Source organism: Chaetodon trifascialis, chromosome 17 (assembly GCF_039877785.1).
Source record: "Chaetodon trifascialis isolate fChaTrf1 chromosome 17, fChaTrf1.hap1, whole genome shotgun sequence".
Taxonomy (NCBI): domain Eukaryota; kingdom Metazoa; phylum Chordata; class Actinopteri; order Chaetodontiformes; family Chaetodontidae; genus Chaetodon; species Chaetodon trifascialis.
In genome coordinates this window covers 3,501,002-3,509,558 of record NC_092072.1, presented here as the reverse complement: position 1 = coordinate 3,509,558, position 8,557 = coordinate 3,501,002, and positions in this window count along the sequence as shown.

Sequence of the window (8,557 nt, the reverse complement as noted above, 5' to 3'; positions counted from 1 at the left end):
TTCTCCTGGTCAACCCACTAACCGCCAACCTGCCTTTTCTACTGCTGCCTGCACCAACGTTTGGCCAGAAAGCCATTGGACAACCCCTAGGAAAGACACAAACCTTTCATTCAGCTCCGGTTTTTTGGTTTTTTTGAGAGCGATAAAATGAGGCCCTGTCTCAACACTCATGGCTTTGTGTGCGAACGTGCACTACAGAGGACTTACAATATGTTTCCTACATGGGGACATTTTTGTCTTCCAGTTCTCTCCTGCCGTGGCTCAGTTTTCATAATCACTGGGCGTTCAGATCAATTAGCAGCTCCGTGGTAAAATGCGAGGTGATGTCATGCTGTTTCAAGCTCCCACGAGAAGGAGGCGACGAAGTTTGAGTAAGAGATCGGTGAGTTTTAAGGCTCAGAAGATGCCTGAAATGTGAGTAAGTGATCTACAAGGAATTCACTCTGTTTTGACAGGCCAGTGGATTGAGTTTCCCAGTGACATCACGTTGAATGGGTGGATGGATGGATGGATGGATGGATGGATGGATGGATGGATGGATGGATGGATGGATGGATGGATGGATGGATGGATGGAGTCTTCGGATGTGTTCTTAAATCTGAGGCTGTTTCTTTCACAATAGATGTTGAAGGTAAAAAGTTTTACTGGGTTTTAAATGGTTGCCCCAGACCAGTTTGGACTGTGACTGTTGGTGCACTGATATTTTTGCTCACGCTTACACGCCTCCTGCTGTTACACAGTTGATAGTTTCTTTGGACACACTCGGACTGCAGCTGGCCCACCTATGCTGGAAGTAGACAGCAGAGGATGTGAGGAGACGTAACGCTGTTAGCATCGCCGACATTTCTTTAATCACAATTTCCCAGTGTCTTGTTTTCTCCAACCAACAATTAAAAACCCAAAACTACTGCAATTATAATAACATAAAACACAGAAAAGCAGCACATATTCCCATGTGAAAGGCTCATATCAGTGAAAGCATTTTGCTTTGCAATTATTGTCTGCTCATTTTCTGAAACACTAGTTTATGTTTTCAGCTCTTAATGGACAAGACAAGACCCCTCTCAGCTTGTCCTCAGCACTTTCTCATTTTCTAGAGTTTTCCCCAGAAGACGGACGTCTTTCTGTTCCCAAACTCCAGATGAAACTGACCACTGGTGTTGTCATTATTATTGAGTTTTCAAGTTGTCACTAAAGGCAGCAAAACAAAAAAACCCTCTTTCCTGTACTGTCACAGGAAAGTCAATTGGGCTGCGTGAGGACAGTTTGCTGTGATATCACGGTGGGAACTGCTGATTGTTTGCTTTACCACCTGTGGTCTGAAGCCTGGAGAAGATTGCCAGCCACCCACTGTGGAGTGCTGCTGAGTGAGTGATGGCTGTGTGTGTGTGTGTGTGTGTGTGTGTGTGTGTGTGTGTGTGTGTGTGTGTGTGTGTGTGTGTGTGTGTGTGTGTGTGTGTGTGTGTCAGAAAATATCCGTGTGTGTGTGAGGAGGACATTGTACATGCATGAGTGTGGAAGGAAAGAGGGTTTCTGTATGTATGAGTGTGTGTTTCGCTTTAATTCTTAAAACTGAGCGCGTGTTCGTGAAGGCACTCACATCACAAAATATTTTAGGTGTGTGTGTCTGATCTGTGCATGTGTGCTTTTTGTGTGTGTGCTTTTTGTGTGTGTGTGTGTGTGTGTATGTGTGTGTGTGAGCCCCAGAAATCTTTCATCACAGCAAGGTGGGCGAGGAGGAGATAGAGAGAGACTTCGAACAGGCAACAAAAGCAATAACAGCACAATCTTTGTAGTTTATGGGTCTGAAATTGAATTTGTGCTTCAAAGCTGTTCACCTGCCATGTCACAGTGGGTCACATCATTTCAGCTCCGCCGGTGTTTTAATCTACCAACCTCTGGCGAACTCAAGCTCACCCGCCTCACCGACTGACCCCAAAATGGCTGCAGCGAAGCCATTAAACTGTCTCGTTCAATTACAGAGCCACTTTATCTGACACATGCGGCCATATTCAGCAGCACTACCTGCACTGTGACGTCCGTTAATACACTCAGATTCTCCCTCACCAGCAGCTATCATAAGGAGCTAATGGCTTTAATGAGTGTACGTGTGTGTGTGTTGAGTGTGTGTGTGTGTGTGTGTGTGTGTGTGTGTGTGTGTGTGTGTGTGTGTGTGTGTGTGTGTGTGTGTGTGTGTGTGTGCAGCAGAGGGTCTCTCTCACAGATCTTCTCTCTTTCTGTCACATTTTCTTGTTCTTTGCTTATTTGTCTCAATTTCTGTCTCGGTTGTTCAATCCAAGTCATTTCAGGTCAGTTCACTTTCGGTGTCTGCGACATGTTTTTCCTCGTGGCCCCTGATTGGTTGACACCACACGCCGAAAATAACTGCATCTTGGGGGCAGAATTCAAGAAATGCTGCCTGATTGGACGATCTTCGCCCCAACTGGGTGTACTTTCTCGCAAATACTGACATTATTGAACCAACCTGGAAGCGAGAAAGCCACCTGACCAGGCTGGTCAGCCGTCAGAGGGCGCCCGCTGGCTTCTCGCTGGTCACACCAGCTAGCAACAGTGGCTAACATAGATGAGCTATTCACTGAAACGTAAATTGACGCCACTGAAAGTATGCCGAATGAGCTTTCTCAGCAGATTTATGGATGTTAATTGGCGATTTCCATCAGATACGTCGTCCTCAGGAAGTTTAATCACACTGAAAGACACACTGTGATTTGACTGAGTTATGAGTTACGAAACGGCCACGCCTGCAACAGACAGTTACAGCATCTGTAGCCAAAACATGGCAGGGAAATATAGTCAGATTGTACAGATATACTGTACCATAATAATCACATTGATGTTCATATGAAATAACCCAAAAGAATATTCAATTCATTTTTTTTGTTTTAATTCAATAACAAATTTTTGTATTCAGATTTTGTAAAACAATAACATGATATGATCAAATCACCATAACTCAATTTATATATTTACAATGATAATTTATTTCTGAACAATTTAATGTATCAAAATCAAGCAGAATGGACTCATAGGTCAAGTTAAACAACAATAAAACCTAAACATTTCATTACATATAATATAATGTCCTATATAGTGGACTGCATCAGCAGTCATGAAATTACATTAGTTTTATTTTTACCCGAGCTGTGTGAGAGGCTGTAAAATACATACGCTGTAAAATAAGGCAAAGCATGTGTCACATTCCATTAACACTGACACTCCTGGGGGAAAAGGATCTGTTTCATGTGGGAACAACAAACAAACGAGAGTGCCTTAATGTTATCAGGGCAGCCGCAATCAGGTTAGCGAGATTTACTCAGACAACAAAATGTCATGTGAAATACAAAAAGGACTTGTGGCTCATAAAAGTTGGGGCAGTTTGGAGGTTTAGCATTTTTTGTTCGCCCGGCAGCAAGAGAGAAATATCCAGGCGTCCTCTGTAATGTTGTTTCAGTCGAGTTAAGCTTGACTCATTTTATCAAACTGAAATTTAGAGTCTCTGAAATCGACTAATGCCACATTTCATTGAATTTATGGCCGAAACTATAAGTCATCATATTATATTAATGCAGATTCACAAAAGAAAACAAAATAAGATGAAAAGTATTATAAAAGCAGATGAAAGTGTGCTTGAAAGACACCGATCGCTCTCCGGGAGCTGTTTCAACATAGATTTAAAATGATCCTTCTTATCGTAGTCACAATATTTATTGGCAGCACATTTACAGAGTGGAGTGCTTGTCAGAAAGGCTTTTGTGTCTCACACTTTCATCTTTATTGCCAGAGCATTTCTCTCCCTGCACATTTCTGTCTCCGAGTTTATCTTTCCTCTTCTGTTTTTTATCTCCGCCTGTCTCATTTTCTCAATTCCACTGCCTCCTGTGGCGATCTGTCCCCTCCAACTTAATTGAAGAAAATGGAAATGTGAACGGATTCAATTAGTCCATCATCCCGCTCTCTTGTCTCCCCCTTCCCTCGCTTCCTTTCTTCCCTCTGCTTGACTTCTTCCCCCAGAATAGCCTTTAGCGAGCACCACATAAAAGGTAGTCCAACTGTATAATATAATAGTTGTATCAATCAGACGCTGCGGCTAACCTACCACTGAAATGGATTTGACAGTAATTGATGCCTTGTCCAGCTGCAGCCACACAAAGGCACTCAGGGAACTGCGCTGCCATTGTTTGCCACATGCAATTGCACCATTAGAGAGAACCTCTTCTGTGCTTAAACTTCCCTCCTGAATGTTGACTCAAATTTGAGGAAAACAAGCAAGTATAGCTGAAAGGTCTCTATTTTCCTGATGCCTGAGTGGTTCTCCGAGTGCCAGCTCACTTGTTTGTTTGTTGGCGTCACGCTGCGCCGTCGGTGCTTCTCTCATCCACATCCTGACTTAATGGGACGCTGGAGGATAAGGGACAGCAGGCAGAGTGTCCACTAACCGGAAAGGACCTGATCACGCTCCTGTCTGGTTTGTTTATTTTAAAATAGCTTTACCTGCCTTTTCTCCCAGTCTCCTGCTCTGTTTACTTTGCTTTTATCTGTCATATGTGATCCCTCGAGGCGCAGGGATGTTTCACGTATACTGTCCCGTGACACAAAAAATAGATTTGAGTGACATTTATTGTTATGTATCCCCAAATATAAGTCAGCCAGAAATAAGACACAGTCCTCATAGAAGGTCTGGCTTTATTTTGAAAGGCTGTGTCTCTTTATCAAATGGTGGCACTGTGAATGACTCATACAGTCTGTATTGTTGTGACTTCTGCATTCGTTGCAGTTGTCTCAAGTGTCATGAGTGTCAGCGAAATTGTGCGAATATAAAGAGGATACTGTGCTTCCATCCAATATAAACAGACTGCTCATATACGCTGATAATCTCCGTCCCGCAATGACTTCCAGTTCTGCCTTCTGATCTTGATGTGAAGGAAACGTTAGGACCATACTGAAAGGCAAAAATAAACCAGGTTTAATGGGGGAGAATACATTTACTGTGCAGACAATTAAAAATGACAGGATGGCTCTTACAGTGAGCAGCGATATTCAGGTGGTTGAGACCCAGGCGAGCTTATTTTAAGTCCCCATATAGACCCTAACCCTGGGGTCTAACCCTGGTCCCCTAACACAGTTATACACGTGTAATGTCAAGATGCACAGTAGTCATACACGATTCCAGCACAGCAATGAGTCACTTTTTTAAAAAGAAGAAAAGTCAGGACATTTCTGTGGCGCAACCAACATAAATGCCATTTATTAAAGGAATTAAAGGGCAACTTTTTCTTTCTTGCTGAAACTTAGACGAGAAGATGGATAGCAATTCATGTCTGTTCAGGAAATATATCAGTCAGTCAGCAGCCAGTTGGTTTAGCTTAGCATAAAGACTGGAAACAAGGGGAAACAGCTAGCCCGCTCTGTCCAAAGGTAACAAAATCCACTTAGGTGCAATTCCAAAGCTCATTATTAACAGGCTGATTCCTTTTAATCAGCTCAAACTAGAACTCTTTATGTTCCAACAGCCCACCTGTGGGCCGCATGAAAATGTATTGTATTTTCTTCCCGTCTACTGACAAAAATGCTGTGTTCACATTTATATTCATAATATACACCGTTAGAAAGCTAACAATCCCGATTGATGCAAACAATTTCAAGATATAATCACAACAAATGGTTTAATAAATGCCAGAAAGTAAATAAACAACCATTTTAAAAATAAGGCAACTTACCAGTAATCCACATGGTGATGATGGATAATACTCCAGCAGAGGTCCACACAATCCACTGCAGTATGAATATAAACATAGATATTTATGTAGATAAAGAGAAAACATAAAAATGTTCCATTTCTGTGGTACTGCAGTCAGTTTTTATTGAACTTGAAAAGGGTATGGCATCTGCAAGCGTCTATATGCAAAAAAGAGACCAGAACCATGCATGCATTCCAGATTCAGGTTCAAGAATAGCTATGGGCCGTATAGGCTGCTGATAATACTGGACTGGTATGAGTTAAAATTATTTATTATTTATAGGATTCTAGGCAGCTGCCACTCGGTGGAGCTGCAGCCCCGGCAGCCACCCCCCTGCTGCACCCATGTGTGAATGCTCGTGTTTTATTTGAATTGATGTTATCTCTCATGTTGTCATCCTGGGCCTGTGAAATTTGTTAAAGTATCTTTCATGTACCTTGCTTCATTTATATTTATTGTATTTAGGTTTTCATTGTTTTATATGTCTTGTAAAGTTTAGATGTATTTTGTATGTGTTGGTGTCAGGGCGTCATTGCAAAAGAGAGCTGTCCCTCAGTGGCCTTCCCTGTTTAAATAAACATAATGTATATTGTCATTCATGACTGTTCTCAATGACAAAATGAGTCAAATCAGTTCATTTCAGCTCCTGTGTAAGCTGTCCTCTTTGGAGATTCATGCACCGTCCTCATGATCTGTATGTGAATACACTTCTGATAATCATCTCATGCTCTCGTCTCCTCACATTGAAAACATTTAATATGCCACACGGCGAGTTAGAGGGAAGTACATGACCGTCGGTGTAGTAACTACTTCATCTAAATCCGTCCAAAAAGACATCCTGGAGATGCATTGTTGTTGGTGCTATGCATATTAAATGCATCCTGTCCCTCTGAGCAGACTGAGCTGAGTTGTTTGCAGCTCCAAACCACTTCTCTTCAAAAGTTCTGCAGCGGCTCCAGAGTCTGAGAAGCTCATCCTGCAGCAGACTGACAGATAATTGCCACAGAGACTCGCGTGTCCCCACAGCTATCAGGCTGTACCTTAGCAGGCCCGAAACAGACACCACTAACCCGCCAGAGCAGTGCACACTGGACACAGACTGGGATTGTTCCATTATGTTCAGTCTTTCTTCGCTCTCTCCATCTATTTCATCTCTCTGTCTGCTCGTCTCTCTCCAACTCCAACTCTCTGAAGTCTGTCTGTCTGTCTGTCTGTCTGTCTGTCTGTCTGTCTGTCTGTCTGTCTGTCTGTCTGTCTGTCTGTCTGTCTGTCTGTCTGTGTCTGTAAATCCAAATGTTCTGAGTCAAACTTTTACTTTGTTTTTTTGCATCACTTAAAATCAACATACCAGTGTAGTAATGTGGGTTAAATGTGCATTAGTAAAATGACTGAAGCGAAAACACAGGCTTGGGGAAAGTTGGTTCAACAAAAAATGACATTTTATTCCAAAATAACTCGTGAGACGAGCTGAACATCACAGATCCGTGATAAGAGAGCGTTTCTGAGGGAGGATTTGCCCTTTAAATTATTAATTCTTTTTAACATGTTTAGCCTTGGGTTTCTTTGTCTTGCTAATTTGCTGATGTCCCCTTGCACTGGAGAGCCATGTTTCTGCCTCACAGGGAAGTGCTTTTCTAAATCTGAGCCTGCTGCACAGAGCTGCAAACTCTCCTGAGGATCTGCTTCTGCTAGAGCTTCCTGTTTGATCAACATACTGATGAAAACTAAACTGCCTGTCTGTCTCCTTCCCATAGATGCTCTTTTGTTTTGTTCATTGGAGCAGGAACGCCAGATATTCCCCTTTTTCAGGCATTTTTTGCTTTTATTTGATAGTTACAGTAATGAGATGACAGGGGACGGACAGGAGGGACAACAGATAAAAGGTCACAAGCTGGATTCAGATCAAAGGTGTCGCATTTACATGGGCAGCATCTCGAGCCCCTCGGCTACCAGGATGACCTAAAACATACTTCATTAACCAATCAGAGAGTAATTACTTCCTGGTGGCTTCATGTGTCTTTTCCAGTTTGGACTCTATCAGTGATAAAAACCTGGCAAAAGGTGGTAACCCTTGAGTTCCTGATTTGATGCCTTTTTTGGACAGAGACAGTGAGTCAGCCAGGAAACATGGAAGAGAGAAAGGGAGGGCTAAGATATGCAACAAAGGCCGCCGTCTGGAATCAAACAGGCGACAGTTTCAGCCATGCAGTGACGTGGCACCGCTGAAACCACTCCACAGCTGAGGCACTCCTCCCGTCCCCTCTCCAGAAGTTAAAGTCTAATCTCACAGAGGCCAAAAGTGGTGAATCATTCGATCCTTGAGGTGAAATATTTACAGGTTTATCGCCAAGAACTTTCCTTCAAAAGGCCGTTGATGGGAAGGACTAGAAACTAGGAACACTCGGGCAACGACCCAAAAACAGACTCGAGCATGCAGAGCTGGTGCAGTTCAAAACATTTATTTAAGCAAGAAACCACAAAACAAAAGGCTTACAGGATGGAGAGACAGGCAAGGGTTAAAACCAGAGGAAGCCATTCAAACAGGCAAACAAATCAAACAGGGAGCAGAACACAAAAATCCCAAAACAGGAAAAGCTCAGGAAGAACAAAACCAAGGTCCAAAAACAGTGGAAGAGTGGAAAATACTGGAAAGGGCTGAAAGGCTTGAGACACGAGGAGGAATGACAAACTGGAACAAAGTGAGAGAAAACAGACTTAAATACACCAAACGAGGAACAGGTGAAACACATCAGCAATCACAACGCAGGGAAAACACAGGAAGTAAAGCGACAGAGGAC